General features: G+C 47.3%; 1 long non-coding RNA gene across 3 annotated transcripts; it reads left to right on the top strand.

Moving 5' to 3' along the window:
• The first annotated feature begins 1,358 nt into the window (after positions 1 to 1,358).
• Positions 1,359 to 14,506, top strand: LOC101904579 (uncharacterized). Of its 3 annotated transcripts, XR_009492716.1 has the most exons (5): positions 1,359 to 1,818; positions 3,529 to 3,676; positions 7,234 to 7,369; positions 7,728 to 7,845; positions 12,053 to 14,506. It is a non-coding gene; the product is annotated as an uncharacterized lncRNA (long non-coding RNA). The 3 variants fall into 3 exon arrangements; XR_009492715.1 differs by lacking the exon at positions 7,728 to 7,845; XR_239812.5 differs by lacking the exons at positions 3,529 to 3,676; positions 7,728 to 7,845.
• Positions 14,507 to 18,613: the final 4,107 nt, after the last annotated feature.

Raw genomic sequence — 18,613 nt, 5'->3', positions numbered from 1 at the left:
GTCACTCAGTCATGTCTGACACTTTGCAATCTCATGGACTGCAGCACGCCAGGCTTCCCTGTCCTTCTATCCTATACATTTTCTATATTGGTGATGAAATATATCAATACAACATATCAACACAAATATATCAATACATAAAAACAACCAAACCCATTTTAACCATTTTGTAAGTATCCAGTTCTATGGCAGTAAGTGCATTCACAGTGTTGTACAACCAGCACCAACATCCATCTCCACAACATTGTCATCTTCCCAGACCAAAACTCTGTCCACATTAAACACTAACTACCCTCCTTTCCTCCCTCCCAAGCCCTGGTGACCTCTGTCCTAGGAATCTGAATATTCCAAGTACCTCGTATAAAAGGAATTTACACACACGCACACATATTGTATGATTCCACTTGTATGAGGTATTTGGAATAGACAACATATAGACTATGTATATACACACACACACATGTATGTAGGTATATATATGACTACACTTACAACAACATGCAGGAAGAAGGTATAAGGCAGGGAAAAATCTGAAGTTTTCCATGCATTTTAGACAGAATTGAAAGGCAAGCAAAGTGAGTTCAGATTTTTTTTAAAAAAGGAGTTGGGTATAATTTATGCTCCCAGAGGGCACAATTCATTTCAGTCCCCAGGAGTCTAAATCCCCGTTAAAATGTCTGGGCTGATTGGAGCCCTGAGACAGCCTGGTCTTGGGGACTCCAGCAGGCGGGCAGGTGGGGGTGGGCAGGCGGGGGCGGGTGGGCTGGGTGAGGAGGGCCCCGTGAAGCTGAGCCTGCCTGGAGCCCAGGCTCCTGTGTGGTGTGCCCTGCTCCCAGCACACAGACTGGCCTACTTCCTGTTCCTGTGTTTTCACGGACTTAGTAACCAGTTCATAGCAGCTGCCCCCTCATCTCATAGCATCCAGTGTAAACTGTTTTTCTTCTGTACTCTAATCATTGATTCAACTTTATGTCTTTTCAGGAAGTTGGGAGAAGAAAGGAAATATTTTTAGAGTTTGTTGTATTGACTTTCTTGTTCATTACGTAGTTCTCATCATTTGTGTCTGTAGTCAATTTGATATTTTCTTACTCCCATACAACTTTCCCTCCATCCAGGAAGTGTGAACTCTGCATTCATCTTAGCAGCCCCCGGGGCACAGGCAAATTTAGGAATTACCTGAAGAGGCCGTGGTGGCTCAGTGGTAAAGAATCTGCCTGGATTGCAGGAGACCATGTTCGCTCCTTGGGTTGGGAAGATCCCCTGGAGAAGGGAATGGCTACCCACTCCAGTAGAGAGATTCTCTCTTGCCTAGAGAATCCCCATGGACAGAGGAGCCTGGTAGGTTACAGTCCATGGGGTCACCTAGAGTTGGACACTACCGAGTGACTCACAATTCACTTTGGGCAACTCTGGGAGGTGCAGCCAGCCCAGTAGCTGGTTGATAGATTAGCAGGGATTTGTTCCTTTAATCACTTCCATTGTTAGGGAGATGAGATCGAGCCCTCAAAAGTCTGGGGTGAGGAAAGGTACAGTCTCAAGAGGAAGAAAGGAGGGAAGGCAGGGCCATCTAAGTGGGTGGGAGCCCCTCCCCATGGCACAAGGGCACCAGGTCCCCAGGAGGGAAGAGGATGGGGCCCCTGAAAGGGGAAGGGTGGAGCAGCAGCGGCCAGCTGTTTGCATCACCATTTGCTGAGCACTGCCCCTTGTTTTACTTCTTGGAAACAGCTTGTCCCATGCTGTTGGTTGGTCAGGGAAAGTGAACAGATTTGTCTAGAGTTGCTTAAGTGCTCATTGGATCTGTCTACTTCTCCATCCTGGGTAAGTGTTCACACTGTCTGTGGATCCTGCTGGGATTCTGGGAAAGACAGGAGGAGGACCAGGCTGAGCGGGGTTCCTGCTTCTCCTACCGCACCAACTGGAAGAGGGCAGAGCTGACCACCAGCAGGGGTGGGCAGGGTTGATGGAGCCCTGGAAAATTGTACTGAGCTGTGTGAGCGCCTCTTGCTCAGGGTAGAGTAGGACAAGGTAAGAGGAAGGGCGTCCAAGACAGATGCTCAGGAGAGAGCTCACTCCTCTTGCCTTGGCCACCATCGGTGGAGCAGCATCCTCAATGGGAGATTTTTCCTTTCTTCTCTGGTGGTGGCTTTCCTAAATCTGTGCTGTGCTATGTCACCTCAGCCGTGTCCGACTCTGCGACTCTATGGACTGTAGCCTGCCAGGCTCCTCTGTTCAGGCAAGAATACTGGAGTGGGTTGCCATGCCCTCCTCCAGGGGATCTTCCTGACCCAGGGAAGGAGCCCTCATCTCTTGTGTCTCCTGCATTGCCAGGCAGGTTCTTTAACGCCAGTGCTACCTGGGAAGCTGTAAACCTAATGGAGGTTTTATTCCATGATGGATCGCTCAAGAGTCTTTGTGCCCAGGACAGCAAACATATGCCTGGGTTTCGTGGACGGCCGCATTGGGTGGAGTTCCCTGAGCTGCCTCTTACAGTCTATTGCTTAACTCTGACCCTACCCCAGGAGAGAAACACCCCCCCCACACACACACACCCGCCCACATTCCCCAGTTGCCAGAGAGGTAGTTTACCGCTCCCTCCCCTTCGCTGACCTCCACCCCCACCCCAACCCCAGCCATCATGATCACCAGACACTGGAGAGAATGAGAAGATGAAAAAGAGGGCAAGACAGCCCAGGACACTGAATGAAACTTGAGCAGCCTGGATATTTAAATATGGATTAGTGTCAACAACCAGAGCATGTGAACTGAGAGAAAGAGAGAGGAAGGAAGAAAGGCAGCCCTGAGGTCAGCAGAGGGGAAAGGTTTGCAAGAGGGAACCCTGGTTACCATCCCATCATTTACTGACTGCTGTGTATCGAGTGAGCGCTGGCTGTATGTTTTATTTATTTGTTTTATTATTTATTCTCTTTTCATCTCAGAAGACTTCTGGAGCCAGACTGCTTGGGTTTAAACTCTGGTTCCATCACTTACTTCCTATGTGACCTTAGGCGACTGTCTTAAATACTTGCTGATTCAATTTCCTTGACTGTAAAATAGAGATAATAGTAATACCTAGCTCACAGGGTTGTCCTGAGAATTGTCTGAGACAGGGCTCGTAAACCTTTTAGAGCAGTGCCTCCCACGCAGTAAATGACATTTGTGTTGCATGTATATCTCCATCCGTGTGGATAAAGAAACTGAAGCTCAGAAAGGTTAAGTAATGTGCCAGAGGCTGCCCGGCCAAGATTTGAGCCTAGGCCTATTTGGCAGTCTTACTTGTGGTCGCCTCAGTCAGCAGGAAGGAATGTTTTTAGAAGCAGGATCCCTTCCCTGAGATGATGATGGTAATGAGGAGGAGGAGGAAGAAAGCTTATATTGTGCGAGGTGCCTTGAATACATTATTTAATTTAATTCTTATTATGGCCCTTTGGATTATGTATCATTTTCTCCACATACTGGGTTGAAAAGCTTCCCTTTGAGATTCATGTCTACCCAGAACCTCAAAATATGATATTTTATTGGGCTTCCCAGGTGGCGCTAGTGGTAAAGAATCCATCTACCAAAGTACGAGACATAAGATACGTGAGTTCGATCCCTTGGTTGAGAAGATCCCCTGGAGAAGGAAATGGCAACCCACTCCAGTATTCTTGCCTGGAGAATCCATGGACAGAGGAGCCTGGTGAGTTACAGCCTATGGAGTCTCAAAGAGTCAGACACGACTGTGACTGAACTGAACTTAGAGGGCTGTCTTAAGTAGGATATGGACAATCATTTCAGAATAAAGGTTTAGCCCCTGGGGAAAGACTGGCTCTCTCCAGGACACAGAATCAGCGATCATTCCTGGCTCACGCACGTGCTGCTTACTTACTCGGTCTATAACAAACACCCACGACACCACCAGTCAGCCCCAGAATACTGACAGTAATTCCTGGGGACCTGTATCCTCCTCCCTTATCCTCCCCCATCCCTCTTTATAAACAACCACCCTCTTGAATTCTGTCTTTATTGTTTCTTCTAAAAATTTTTTTTATTGTGGTAAAAGTCATACAATATAAAACATACTATTTTAACCATACTTAACTATACAGTTCAGTGGCACTAAGTACACTCACATTGTTGCACAATTCTCACCATCATCCATCTGCTAAACTTTTTACTTTCCTAAGCTCTGTCCCCATTAAACACTAAGTCCCATCCCGCTTCCTACCCCACTTCTGCCCCTGGCATCTACCAATGTACTTTCTGACTCGATGAATAAAAATGCACTCCAGTATACAGTTGGTGCAGACAAGTACTGTTTGATTCTACTTATACAAGGTACCTAGAATAGCCAATTTATTATTTCTTTTAAAAAATAAATCCTCCTGTCAGATATGGGGGTCTGGTCATTTCTTCACTGCACACCAGCCACAGAGGCCACCTTCCTGTTCCTCGAACTCGCTGAACACATGTTCACCCCACGACCCTGCTCCTCACCCTTCCCGTGTGCCGTGTGCGCTCAGTCACTCAGTCGAGTCCGACTCTGTGCAACTGTGCTGGCTCCTCTGTCCACAGAATTTTCCAGACAAGAATACTGGAGTCGGTTGCCATGACCTTCTCCAGGGGATCTTCCTGACCCAGGGATCAAACCCGCATCTTCTGCATCTCCTGCACTGGCAAGCAGATTCTTTCCCACTGAGCCACATGGGAAGCCCCACCTTTCCCTATTTTCTCCCCTAATTGGACTTCCTATTTCTGTATATCCAGGCCCACCTGCACCTCTCAGAATTACTGTCTCTGACCTCAGCCATGTAAAATAGCATTCCCTTCAGCCCCATCTCCTCACTCTGCTTTATTTTTCCCCTTAGTACTTGTCACTGGCTGCCGTTATGTAGTTCTGCATTTGGTTATATAGTTCTGCATTTAGTTATTATCCTACTATAATATAAACTTCAGAAGACAGTGATTTTTTTTCTGTTCATTTATTTCACCCTAGTGCTGGGCATATAGTAGGTGCTTAATAAATCATCTCAGTTCTTCTCATAAACCAGCATCTCTTCTGTAGCCCCTACATCTTGGGCAATGTGCTAGGACACACAGTTGGGCAGAGTTCTGTTTTCAGGCTTCAGGATTTATAGTTTAATGTGGAACTGAAATATAAGCATTAATTCTGCCATGTGATCAGGGCATGCACGAATTGCTACAAGTTATGGTGGTGCTGGAGGACTTCCTTAGAGAGCATTGGAGCTGGGCCTTCAAGGATGAGTGGACTTAATATTCAGGAGACAGAAGATAGGTGTGGCCTTGTAGGAAGAGGCAATAATACAGGCAAAGGCACAAAAGAGTGGAAGAGCTGGTAGGCATTTCTGCACGACTAGGCAGAGGGATGGGAGAAATTCGTGCTGGAAATGAAGGCAGAAGCCAGATCACAAAAGGCTGGCCGTGTGGCATGATATAGGCTGGACTCTGTCCTGCTTACACCTGGAGATGCATGGAGGGATTTGAAAGCAAGGAACCACAGGATCTAGTTGGCATTTTGCATGGTTCACTGCTTGCGTCTGTGTCTAGATTGGATTGGAAAAAGTGGAGGATGAGGCAGGGAGAGGGCTGGGAAGGTGGTCATGGGCAGAAATCCAGGCAAGAAGCAGGAAGCAGGCAGGGGCTTGGATCACGGTGGGGGCTCTGGTGGAGGTGGTGGGTGCTGAGGGTAGGGGCAGTGCTGCCAGGTTCAGTTGCCCATGCGCTGGCTTTGGGGGTCTCTGTGGTGGTAACACTCTGCTTCACTGTACTTTGAACAGAACATTCTGAGTGTTATTTGGTAAGGAGGACTTTACAATTACGACTTCATTTTTATTAGCAAATCCTTGAGGAACGCCATTGTTAGAGCCTGCATCTGAGTGACTGAAAGTCATAGATTGAAGTTCAGACTTTTTAAAATTTTATTTTATTAATTTATTTTTGAGTGCACTGGGTCTTCATTGCTGCGTGCAGGCTTTTCTCTAGCTGCGGCGTGCAGGAGCTACTTTCCAGATGTGGTGCGAAGGCTTCTCCCTGCGGTGGCATCTCTTGTTGTGGAGCACAGGCTCAGTAGTTGTAGCACATGGGCTTAGTTGCTCCAAGGCATGTGAAATCTTCCCAGATCAGGGATCAAACCGGTGTCTCCTGCATTGGCAGGCGGATTCTTTACCACTGACCCTTCAGCGAAGCCCTGAAATTTAGACTTAATCCATCTGGGAAAGACTGCTGTGTGATCGTCGGCGTTCTCCTTGCCTTCCAGAACTCCACTTTCAGGAGAGGGCAGGGTGATACCCACTAAGGTTTTATGACTCACTGCTGTTCCGACACACAGCATTTTCAGGAGGTGGGGATTTGATGGTGAGTAGGGCTTTCTGTCAGTTTCTTCCTCTTTGAATTAAGGTTTGCAAGAGTCTCGGGGGCTACCTGAACTCCAGTTTATTCATCTTGGCTTGGCAACCAGGGGGTGGTGGACTCAGTAGCACAGATGGCTCACCAAGTAACATTTTTGCAGTCCTCGTAAGTGCCTAGCACTGTGTACCCGCTGACCATATCCTCAGATGGTCCTCTTGCTCATCTTTGTGGTCCCCTGCAGTAGGGCGTCCTGGCTGCAGAGCCTCCTGATGGAGACTAAGGCATAACTTGCAGAGAAACGAGCGTCGGTCTGGAGGTGTCCTAGGGGAATGGAGGCCAGGTTCCAGATGAGGTTTATTCGCAAGACCATCAGGTGACCTAATAGTTCATTTAGCCCTCAGGCACCCTGGCTATTTGTCAGCTCACACTTCTTTTTGGAAAGAACTCTAACAAAGGCATATGCGGCATTTTTATACACACAGGGGCTTTTTGTTCCCAGCTTTCCCGCATGCAAATCATAATTTTAAAGCAGTTAAACAAATCTCCTGGTAACCCTGTATTTTGCAAAGGGAGCAGGGGGACTAGGTGAAATCACAAGAATTTTTTACTGTGGGGCAGCAATTCTGGACAGGGTCTTCTGGGCAGGTGGCTAACCCCCGACTTAAACCTCATCACCTCTCCCAGGCAGGGGAGATGCTGGAATTGGCAGGAAGAGGGGATGAAGTTGGAGATGAAGGGAGCGGGTGGCGGGCGGGCTTCGGTCAACACTATCGGTTTTTGCTGGAGGGAAGAAAGCGAGAAAATGTGTCCTGGGCTGACTCACACAGAGAACTGACTGTATCATACTTTCCCTCCTGATCATGGATATTCTCCTCCACGAATAAACAGGGAAGGAGACAAAGCGGAAAGAAGACTTCTAAGTAATTCCAGTAAGCTGTGCCTCCAGCCAGAGCCTAGCCCAGAGCCAGCATACTTCAAAGGCAACACGATGGACTGTCAGCTGCAGCGTGTCTCTTGGTCCAAGGTAAAATATGACATGGAGGGATGAAGTGAAAGTGTTGGAAGGAGAGGATGAAAATGTGAAGCCAAGGAAACAAAGGAGGAGTGTTACTCCAGCAGGGAGATGGGCTCAGGGACCAGGGGGACAATTTTGGCCTAAACCTAGAAGGTAAAAATGTCATAACAGGCGAGCAGATGTCCTCTGGCCGAGACATCAAAGCTGTTGCACTTGGAAACTTGTCGCCATTCATTTTAAAAGGTGGCCATCCTCCAAATGGATGTGCAGTAACCGTTGAGTGTGATGGAGAGAAGTACTTGGGGGGAAATATCAGAATCCAGCAATGATGGTGCTTTTCTTTCCTTTTCTGGGAAATTAATAATAGGTGGGGCAAAGATGGAGGCCAAAAGGATCTAAGGGTCACAGGCAAGGAGAAGTCCTCAGGGCTCCTGAATGGAAGCTGGGAGGCTGTGTTTTGGATGTGGCTGGTGACACTTGGGCAGGTAATGCTTACTCGACACTAGTTCTGTACGTGCAGAGTCTGTGATCAAAGGGTGGAGGACGGGGGCTTTTGGCCAAAAAAGTAGCCCATAAAATGCTTTATTAAGCACAGAGAAATGAGCTCTGGCAAGAACACTCTCTTACGTGTGCAGGAAAATTGAGCAAGGTAAGGAAGCCAGTAAACACCGCTAACAGCTAGAACGGTGGCCATTTTTCAACCTAGATGAAAAGAAAGAACTGTCATCCTGGTGACAACCGTAATCAAGTGACTTTTCCAGCAATTAGGGAATCACGACTTTAGGCTGTTTCCTCAGGGAAAGTTGGCTGCGGTTTTGGAAGTTTGGACTTTTGGGGGTTGCTCTCTGAACAGCAGGGAGGTTGATAGATTTGCAGCACCTGAGTGCTGTTGGCAGCACCATCATTGGGGAACAACTTGGAAACCTGTGGTAAGAGCTGGGCCCCAGGAGGGTTCCAGCCTGGCCTGACCACTCCCTCTGGTCTCCGCATCTGTCCTGGTTTTCCTTACAGCCAAAAGCAACCTTCTGCTGATGCCTCACTGATATTTTTTGGCGTGTCCCTTGCTTGTGGTCAGGTCAGGGGATTTGAGTAGAGTTCAGTTGTACCTGTGCAAATCTTACTGAAATGTTTCTAAATGACATGTGAACTGACACCAGTTCAGGAATGGAGACAAGAAGGGGGCTGAAGGTGTGGTGCGTGTAACTCCAAGAAGGGGTTTCAGGGAGCAAAGCAGGCTAAAGTCACTTTGAGAAACCAAACCAAACCAAAAGGTGCATTAAAAGAAAAGAAGGAGAATCCATCTCTTACATGACGATGCCCTGGTTCGTTGGCTGGGTTTATGAAGCCCTCGGGGTCTCTACCTGCCTGCCTCCACACTTCTGCTGCTGCGCCATCCTGACTGTAGGAGGCAGCCTCTCAGAGACCTCTGTGATTCCCTTGAGCATGGAATCCCATCCCCTTGAGGATGGGTTGGCCTAGTAACTTGCTTCCAACTGTGATAAAGGTGATGAGCTGCGTCACTCTGTCTTGCTGGCAGACTCTTGGTGCCTTCCTAGTTTGCACATTTCAATGAGGCCACTGGTCACATTGGGAAGTCCCATGTGGAGAGAAACTGAAGGTGACAACCAGCCAGAAACTAAGGCTCACAATCAGCAACCCTCAAAAAACAGAAACCTGCCAACAGCTACGTGAGCTTGGAAAAGTGATCTCCTTGCAGCCTTGATTGTGAGAGACCTTGAAGGCAAGGACCCGGCTAAGCCAAGCCCAAGCTGCTGCCCCACAGACACAGGTCATAAATATGTGCTGTTTAAAGCCTCTGCATTTGTGGGTCATTTCTTAGGCAGCAATAGATATTAATGGGCTTCCCCAGTTGTTCAGTGGTAAAGAATCACCTGCAATACAGGAGACCCAGCTTCGATCCTTGGGTTGGGAAGATCCCCTGGAGAAGGGTATGGCAACCCACTCCAATATTCTTGCCTAGAGAATCCTATGGATGCAGGAGCCTGGTGGCCTATGGTCCATGGGGTTGCACAGTCAAACACGTCTGAAGCGACTGAGTGCACCCACACCCACACACACGTATTAATAAGGAGCTCTTGAAATTTTGTAAAAGTGAAGAGGTATAAAGGGAACCTCCAAAAACAAGGGGCTACCTGTATTAGGGGAAGGATGAATGAACAGTTTGATGAAATGAGTGCATGAGTGAACCTGTAGGGATTTCCAAGTGAGAATGGAGGAGGGTCCAGGCAAAGGATCAGGCACAGAGGAGGGGATGAGTTGGGAAAATTCTCTCTGTGGCCCATTGAGTGGCTGGAGGGGGATTATCCACAGGTCCCCCCTTGAGAAGGAGATCGTCTTAGTCAGCTCAGGCTACTGGAATGAACTACCCCAGACTGCGTGGCTCATACAGCAGAGATTTATTCTCTCACAGTTCTGGAGGCTGGGACATCCAAGGTCAAGGTCTGGCAGGATTTGGGTTCTGGTGAGAGCTCTCTCTTCCTGGTCTCCCTATGATGTCCATACACAGTGGAAGAGAGAGAAGTTTGTCTTATAAGGCCACCAATCCTTGGATTAGGGCCCTATCCTTAAGCCTTCCTTTAGCCTTAATTACCTCCTAAAGTCCCCACCTCCAAATACTGTCACATTGGGGATTGGGGCTTCAACATAACACATTTCACGGGACACACTCAATTCATAGCAGGTGTTTTCTTCCTGGCCAGAGACAGTTCAGGTCTCCCTGCTCTCAGGCTATATGCCCAGGTGAAGGGCCAGAGCTCCTCCCTGTCCTGAGTGGGGCTCTGGGTGTATCTTCCTGGATCTGAAGGGACTTAATACCCTGGGATGTTAAAGAATATTTCAAAGCACTGACTTCTAGAGCTGGCCAGACCAGACCTGCAGCAGCCATGATGCTTGCATTAGAAGCAATCGCCCTGTCTTGGCGGTATCTGCTGGCTGATCATGCCCATTCTGCTGCTCATGTCATTGTACAAGATCACACAGCACCAGGGAGAGGAGGGTGTTCACATCCATTATCTCCCCAGCAGTGTGATCGACAGAATGCCTCTCTCCAGGATGGGCTTGGATGTCAGCCTGGAAAACCTATCTGAAGGCTTGGGGCCCAAAGGACTTGCCCTGGGTTCCTGAGCCTCCCTCTGTGGGATGGACTGAAGTTTCTGAACTGCCTGCAGACTTGCTTCAATCACAGAAAATTCCCCTTCTCCAGGCTCCCTTCCTCCACACACTGGCTTGGTGGTATTAATACATTTGGCATCTGCAAGTGGGGACAGTGCTTTGAGCAAGGGAGGGAGTGAGGCAGTGGCAAAGAGCATGGAACAGACACTTGTCCCCTTGGGGAACTGCAGACCTCCTTGACCCAGCCTGACCTATTTGGGGAAGTAGCCCACCTTGAAAACATAAAACTATGCATAAATTAGATAACTAATGAGAACTTACTGTATAGCACAGGGAATTTGACTTAGTATTCTGTGGTGACCTAAATGGGAAGGAAATCGAAAGAGGGGATATTTGTATACGTATAGCTGATTCATTTGGCTGCACAGCAGAAACTAACACAACATTGCAAAGCAACTGTACCCCAGTAAAAATTTTTAAAATATCATGAACTATTTTTCTATTGGAAAGCAATACAAGTACATTATAAAAAGTTAGAAAATATGGAAAAGGATAAGGAAAAATTGTTGATAATCAAACTATTCAACACCATCACTATTATGATAGCTTGGTATTTTGTTCATACTTTAATCCATGATACTTGTGTTTGAATGAATTCTCAGTGGGAGTGATCATTGCTCATGAGGGGACTAAAGTTGATTCTTGGGGGTGAAATAAATCTTACTCTTTTAATGTATAAAATACAGATACAAATGCAGGACAGAAACAACCATATAGTATGTCTGTGATATAAAATGGTGGGGGAGCCAAGGGGAAAAGCATCTAAAAATAGTATCTAATTAAGGGCCACTTGGGAGAAGGCAATGGCACCCCACTCCAGTACTCTTGCCTGGAAAATCCCATGGATGGAGGAGCCTAGTGGGCTGGGGTCCATGGGGTCGCTAAGAGTCGGACACGACTGAGCGACTTCACTTTCACTTTCATGCACTGGAGAAGGAAATGGTAACTCACTCCAGTGTTCTTGCCTGGAGAATCCCAGGGACAGGGGAGCCTGGTGGGCTGCCATCTTGGGGTCTCACAGAGTCGGACACGACTGAAGCGACTTAACTTAGCAAAGGCCAGTTAATAAAAAAAAATGTTATGAAACACTGCCTTGGAATAGAGATCCAGAAATGGAATCATTAACTCAAAGGACTTGAACACTTAAGGGGTTTGGTGCATAGTTCCAGTTTGCCATTTACAAAGGTTCTACTGGTATATACTATCTCCAGCAACATAATTGTTTTATCCTAATTATCCTTCACACACACACACAAAACTACCATCTCTGAAGTATCCACAAAAGAAACCTCTATAATACAATTTTCATTTTGAACATTTCATGATTAGTATTAAGAATGCAAGCTTTATAATCAAACAGGTACACGTTATGTGACTTTGGGCAAGTCCCTTCACCTCTCTGAGCCTCAAATTCCTAACCTGCAATAAAATAATTTTAATCTACTATATCAGCTGGGTTTTTTGGTTGTAAATAACACGGATTTATTCTGATCAACTTAGGTATACAAGGACTTTTCTACTGGGATTTGAGTAGCTCAAAGAATCACTGAGAAGGCTGTATCAAATCAGGCTTAGAAAATATGCTGGAAACAAGAAGAGCCATGTGCCCTACTGCTTCTGGAATCCAGATGTTGCTACCAGTGTTGCTGCTGGAACAAATTCTCCCTGTCCCCTTTATTTCTGCCACTTGCTCCTGATAAAGATCTGATGGTTATACCAGCTCACATGTCCATGTCCTGGTTGCTGGGGAATGGAGGAAGCAAGGGTCTGGGCTTTGCAGCCTCTGGTCAGCAGTGTGAGAAAGGGAACACAGAGCTCAGAGAGGGAGAACTTGACCACACCTGAGAAGGGGGATCAGATGCTGGGCAGCCAAGAACACAAACATCAGAAAGTGTCAAGATATCTTCTGCAACACTTTAGAGGGTCTTTGGGAGGATTACACGAGCTGATGCATTTGGGAAGAACTCAGTAGATGGGGGCTGTTTCTACCATGTAACTATTCATCATAATCAACCCCTGCCAAGCCACTCTGGGCTTCCCTGGTGGCCCAATGGTAAGGAATCTGCCTGCCAACGCAGGAGATGCAGGTTTGATCCCTGGGTTGGGGAGATCCCCTGGAGTAGGAAACAGCAACCCACTCCAGTATTCTTGTTTGGAAAATCCCATGGACAGAGGAGCCTGGCAGGCTATAGTCCATGGGGTTGTGAAGTGTCACATATGACTGAATGACTAAACAACAAATCCACTCTCCATCAGTCCGATTTCCCACTCGACATATCCAGTCCTGGCCATCCTGCAAAGTCCAGGTCAAGTCCACACTCATCAATAACCCTCTCCAGACTCAGTTTCTCATCATCCAACCTTCCCACAGCCCTCTTATTCCATTTAGTGCTTAATTACCCACAGTATCATCTTTCTCTGGCATTTCCCCCTGTGTGTGTTACTTTCCCACATGACAAAAGGGCAGACCTCTCAAAGGAGGTGCTGAGGGCAGCTTCAACCTCCCCTCGAGGGGGCTCAAGAGCCTGTCTTCTCTGTGACCTTGAGGTTGCCGTCTTTCCTTCGGAACAGGGTCGTCCTTGGGAGTGAGCTCTGTGTGCATTTATCCTTCATTTGTTCAAGTGTTCATTCTACTAACGTGTGTTTATTGATGGCACAGGTGCAACATTTGTAAAGAAAGAGTGCATTCTCAGAGAGTCTTCAGGCCCCTGGCAGAGGGTGTGTTCTGAGATCGGGGGTCCAATCGCACTAATGTCACAATGTGAGAGGACCTGAATTTCTTTCTGGAAGGTTTGGAGGCGAATCCATTTCCTTGTCTTTTCTGGCTCCGAAAAGCTGCCTGCATCCCTTGGCCTGTGGCTCTTCCTCAGTCTTTAAAACTTGATGTGGTGACAGCACACCTCCCTCTTGCTGACGGCAGCACAGTAGGTTCTTTCTCTCTTTTTTTAAGGTTTCGTGTGATTACATTGGGTCCAACCAGGTAATTCAGACACTCTCCCATCTCAGGTTCCTTAACGCATCTTCAGAGTCTCTTGCGGGACGAGGATGTGAGAATCCTTGAAGACCTTTTATTTGACAAACAGAGGTCCGTACACAACTAACTAAGACTCCAAACTTGTGCCTCCTCAACAGAGCTCAACTACTGCTCCTGACAGAAGCTTCCGAACCACACACACACACACACACCCCTATTTAAAGAATAATGCCCTAGGCACAAGTTCCATGTAGGATGCCAGGAGTGCCACAAGGCCACACCTAAGTGCCCAATGGTTGGTGCAGACAATCAGAAACTGAGAGGAGGAAGAGGAGCTGTGGGTGGGGCTGGGGGGTGGAGGGAGGCAGGTTGGGAAGAGGCTGGAAGACACAAGTGATGGAAGCGATGGTGAAATCTGGCTCATTCCAGGGAGCCACATATATCACAGCTCTTTAGCACAGGCCCAAAGCACCCAGGGGTGACTTTCAGTTTGATCTGAGGCCTCCCAGGCTTGGGAGCTGTGTTGCAGATGTGGTCCAGAGTCACACATGCTGGTGGGCCATGTGAGCCCATTCAGAAAACCCCACACGGCTGCCAGATTGTCTGAGAGTCCCAGCTCCCACTGTAGTGTTTGAGTTGATACCTGTGACAATGGTCTCTAGCTCCTTCGATATTAGATGCATACCAGCCCCTTCCCAAGGGTCCCTTCCAGCTCCTTCAAGCTATCTCTGTTTCCTTCCCGAGGCTGGGGGCCTCCACACCTGCCCAGGCAATGAGCAAGACGCGCATCTCCTCGCCCAGATGGGGGGAGTTGGCTTCTGTCTTTCAGTTGGAGGTGAGTTGCCATTTTATGATTTGCACCGGAAAGTCCAAGCACGCGGGGAGAAAACAGATCCACTGAAAACCTTTCCTGGGTCTCCTTTGCTGCCCTGCAAATATTGTAAAGTAATTATCCTCCAATTAAAAATACTACATAATTTTTTTTAAAGCAGATTTGAGATCAAGGGAAAAAAAACTTACCTGGGACAGCTGCCCTTTCAGCCAATGGATGAGTCAAGAGGAAAGAAGGGAGGTGGTGAGGTCTCAGCCACTGCATTAAACACCAGTGACTTTGAGGTGCCCCTGGAGCCTATTGCTCAAGAAGGACAGTAGAGAAACCATACTTCTTGGGAGGACTGATGATCCTTGGGAGGACCTTGACCAATAGGCCAAGAGGTAGGATGAGAAAGGAAGAGATGAGAGAGTCATTATCTTCTGCAAACAAGGAATACCATCAGCAAGGCCTTGTTGGCACTCAGGGGACAAAAGAAGGCGCGGAGTGGAGGGCTGGAGTCCAGACACAGGAGACCAGGGAGGAGGCCCAGTAAGACAGACAGAAAAAGTGATCAGCAGATCACCTTCCAAACACAAGAGGACAGAAGAGAAACAGCGTACAAAAGACTAAAGTCAAGGTAAAGAGGCTGTAACGCGAGCTGAGTGGCGGTGGCGACTTGGGTCTCTGCCCATCAGATAAGACTGCGACTCCTCCGAGTCCTCCAAGCAAAGCAGAAGGGTCAGTACCCACTGCAAAGCTGTGGTGTGCTTTTATGGCTTTAATTAAATCAAATGAACTATAATAACCAGGGCTTCTGTTTGCCTCACTCTCCAATTCCAAAGGGGCTATTTTAGCTCTAGGCACGATGCTTCTGAGCTGAAAATCAGAGCTGCACGCATTTTTTCTCATTTTTTCTTGTACTAGAAGGGCAGGCTGATTTCTTAAGAGCTGAATTAAGTAACGGGAATGGAAATGAGTTACACATGGCAGCCCCGAGTCTCTAATCCTGTCACTTCTCTGCATCTGGGAGCCCCATGGCATTGGCCAGTGCTCTGGGTAAAGTGCAGCATTTGGATGCTAGAGACCCTGTTCTCTCCTTTTACTAGCTGTGAGATGTTGAGCAAAACCCTACAGAGCAGCCCTGAATCCATACAATGGGCATGACGGCAAGTGCTTCTCAGGGGTGTTTGGGGATTAAATATTGCACATACAGCATCAGCTATGCCTCATATTTAGCAAGTGCTTAATAGGTGTTGCAGCCTTCCCTGGTGGCTCAGTATTAAAGAATCTGCCAGCTAATGTAGGAGACACAGGTTGATCCCTGGGTGGGGAAGATCCTCTGGAGAAGGAAGTGGAACCCACTCCAGTATTCTCACCTGGGAAATCCCATGGACAGAGGAACCGGGTGGGATACAGTCCATGGGGTCACAAAGAGTTGGACACAACTGAGCGACTAGGCAGCAACAAATAGGTGCTGCCAGTGACAGACATTTTTGAAAAGTCCACAGAATCCTTCTTGTTCTCAGAGAGGCTGGGGAGGTAAAGCCCCTGTCTCCCCTTCCACTCTTGGGGATGCTGTTACTCCAAAGTTACAGCTCGTTTGCTCAGGGACTACAATTGAAGGTGTGAGAAGGGCGCTGCCGTTCCTCCAGCTCATCTCTGTCGCTCCTTGGCTGAGTTGACATGGTTGCCCCTCAATGATGAGACCCCTTCCCTGGACCTCTGCTGTCCATCCCTCTCCCCCATGGTCTACTCCGGGGTCTTTATCCGGGGTCTTACCTGCAGCTTTCTTTCTAGCTTCCCTTTGAATTTGATATTTAAATATAATTCAAAATGATCATCTCAATAAGTCTAGTTAACATCCATCACTAACCATAGTTACAGAATTTTTCTTTCCTTGTGAAAAGGACTTTTAAGATCTACTCTCCTGGTGGTGGTGATTTAGTCACTAAGTTGTGTCCCCAAGGACTGTAGCCCACCAGGCTCTTCTGTTGAAGGGATTCCCCAGACAAGAACCGGAGTAGGTTGCCATTTCCTTTTCCAGGGATTGAACCCAGCTGTCCTGCATTGCAGGCAGATTCTTTACCCACTAAGCCACCAGAGAAGTCCAACTTTCAAACATGCACTACAGTGTTATTAGCATCGTCAGGCCATACATCACAGCCCCAGGATGTATTTAATTTTGTAACTGGAAGTTTATACCTTTTGACTCTCTTCACTTTCTCATTGCATGCCCACCAGCAAAATCAATGGAAGGTACATCCTCAATTCTTCTCCACATCTGAAACATAAAACTCCGAATGCTGCCAGTTATTTCATATCTCATCACTTGCATGAGGCGATTATAACCTGCATTTGCCCACTTAGAGTGCCAAGTGGGTTGCTGCAGAATTATTTAACGCGTTTGCTTACAGGATGCTATTCAGGACTCCCAGACCTGGTCTTCGGGGGACTTATACATAATTCAAGGAATGCACAGAACCATCCCCCCAAAAAATGGAAAAATTCTGAATCAAAAACACAGTTGGACCCCTAGGTTTCAGAAAGGAACTGCACACCCATAGTAACAATGGCCGACCTTCTCAGAGCTCTTGTACTGTGTTATCTCCACACAGTCCCTTGGGTAGGTTCTTTTTGCCTCCCTGTTTGGCAGCAGCTGAGAAAGACAAAGAAACCAAGCAAAGGTTGCACACTTGACCAGCGCAGAGTTAGGACTGGAGTGGGCAGCCTGGTGGCAGGGCTTCTGCTTTTCACCACCTGTCTTTATTGCCCATGTTTTCTGTTTCACCCTCACTAAGATATGAATTGGGCTTCCCTGGTGGCTCATATGGTAAAGAATCTGCCTGCAATGCGAGAGACCCGAGTTCGATCCCTGGGTTGGAAAGACCCCCTGGAGAAGGAAATGGCTACCCACTCCAGTATTCTGGCCCGGAGAATTCCATGGACTGTATAGTCCATGGGGTCGCAACAGGTTGGACTTGACTGAGCAACTTTCATTTCCCTTCAAGATATGAATTACCTCTTTAAACTAGAGAAACATGGGACTTTGGGGGTAGTTTAGAACACAGACTTAGGAGACAGAATGCCTAGGTTCAAATCCCAGCTTTGTCATTTAGCAGCTGTGTGACTTTGGGCAAGTTACTTGACTTCTCTGTGCTTCTGTTTTATCGTTTGTGAAATAATAATAGTAGCCGTTTTTTTGGATTGCTATGAAAATGAATAAGTGAAGTGCTCACGTGACCCATATTAGTGTTAACTATTATATCCTCTCTTCTACGTGCAGCTAACCAAGCACTAAAAAATCTCATTATGTGTTCATTGAATTAGTGTAAGCTCTGGGATCTAACGCCTGAACATCTGAGGTGGGGCCAATATAATAAAAATCATAGAAATAGGACTTCCCTGGTGGTCCCATGGTAAAGAATCTGCCTGCTAATACAGGGGATGTGGGTTTGATCACTGGCCCGGGAAAAATCCATATGCCTTGGGGCAATTAAACTTGTGCACCACAACTACTGAGCCGACACGCCCTAGAGCCCGGGCTCCAACACAAGAGAAGCCACCGCAAAGAGAAGCCCAAGCACCTAGAGAGTTGCCTCGCCTGTACAACAACAAACACCCAGCACAGCCAAAAATAAATAAACTAAAAAAAGAAAGAAAGAAAGTGCATAATAAATGTAATGTACGTGAATCATCCTGAAACCATCCCCATGCCAACCCCACTCCATGGAAAAATAGTCTTCCACAAAACCAGTCCCTGGTGCCAAAAACGTTGGGTACCACTCCTCTAGGGGCAGGTCATGACCCCTTTTATAACAGGGGTTAGTGACATCTTTGTCCCAGAGTGCTTCCCATGGGCTCAGAGGCTGGCTGCATTCTTAAACCAAGGGCTTCCAACTTCATAGCACAATAGCATGGTGAGACAGGAAATGACACTTGTTGGCCATCTGATGGCATTCTCAATTCCAAAGTAAATTTATTTTACCTTATCACATTCTTACCAGACTGTTTGTGCATTTCACTTCTAGAGGCCTATCTTTGGGAAGGTGAAAGAGTTAAATTTTTACAGTTAATGCTTTACAAGCCCAGTTTGGAGAAAAGGTAAAATAGCATGCAGATGCCCCATTTTGCAAAAGAACAATAGGAGGCCTCCACTGGCAATGTTTTCCCAGGCACTTTAGGGAGGTGAAGGTCAAGGTGTGGAGGCCCAGTGGGTCGATGCCACATTCTGCCTGCTCAGGGGGAGCTGTGCCTCTTCCCTCTCCCCAGCCGG

Source organism: Bos taurus, chromosome 24 (assembly GCF_002263795.3).
Source record: "Bos taurus isolate L1 Dominette 01449 registration number 42190680 breed Hereford chromosome 24, ARS-UCD2.0, whole genome shotgun sequence".
NCBI lineage: Eukaryota > Metazoa > Chordata > Mammalia > Artiodactyla > Bovidae > Bos > Bos taurus.
The sequence above is the reverse complement of the archived record's forward strand: the minus strand, read 5'-3'. Positions and strand labels throughout refer to the sequence as shown.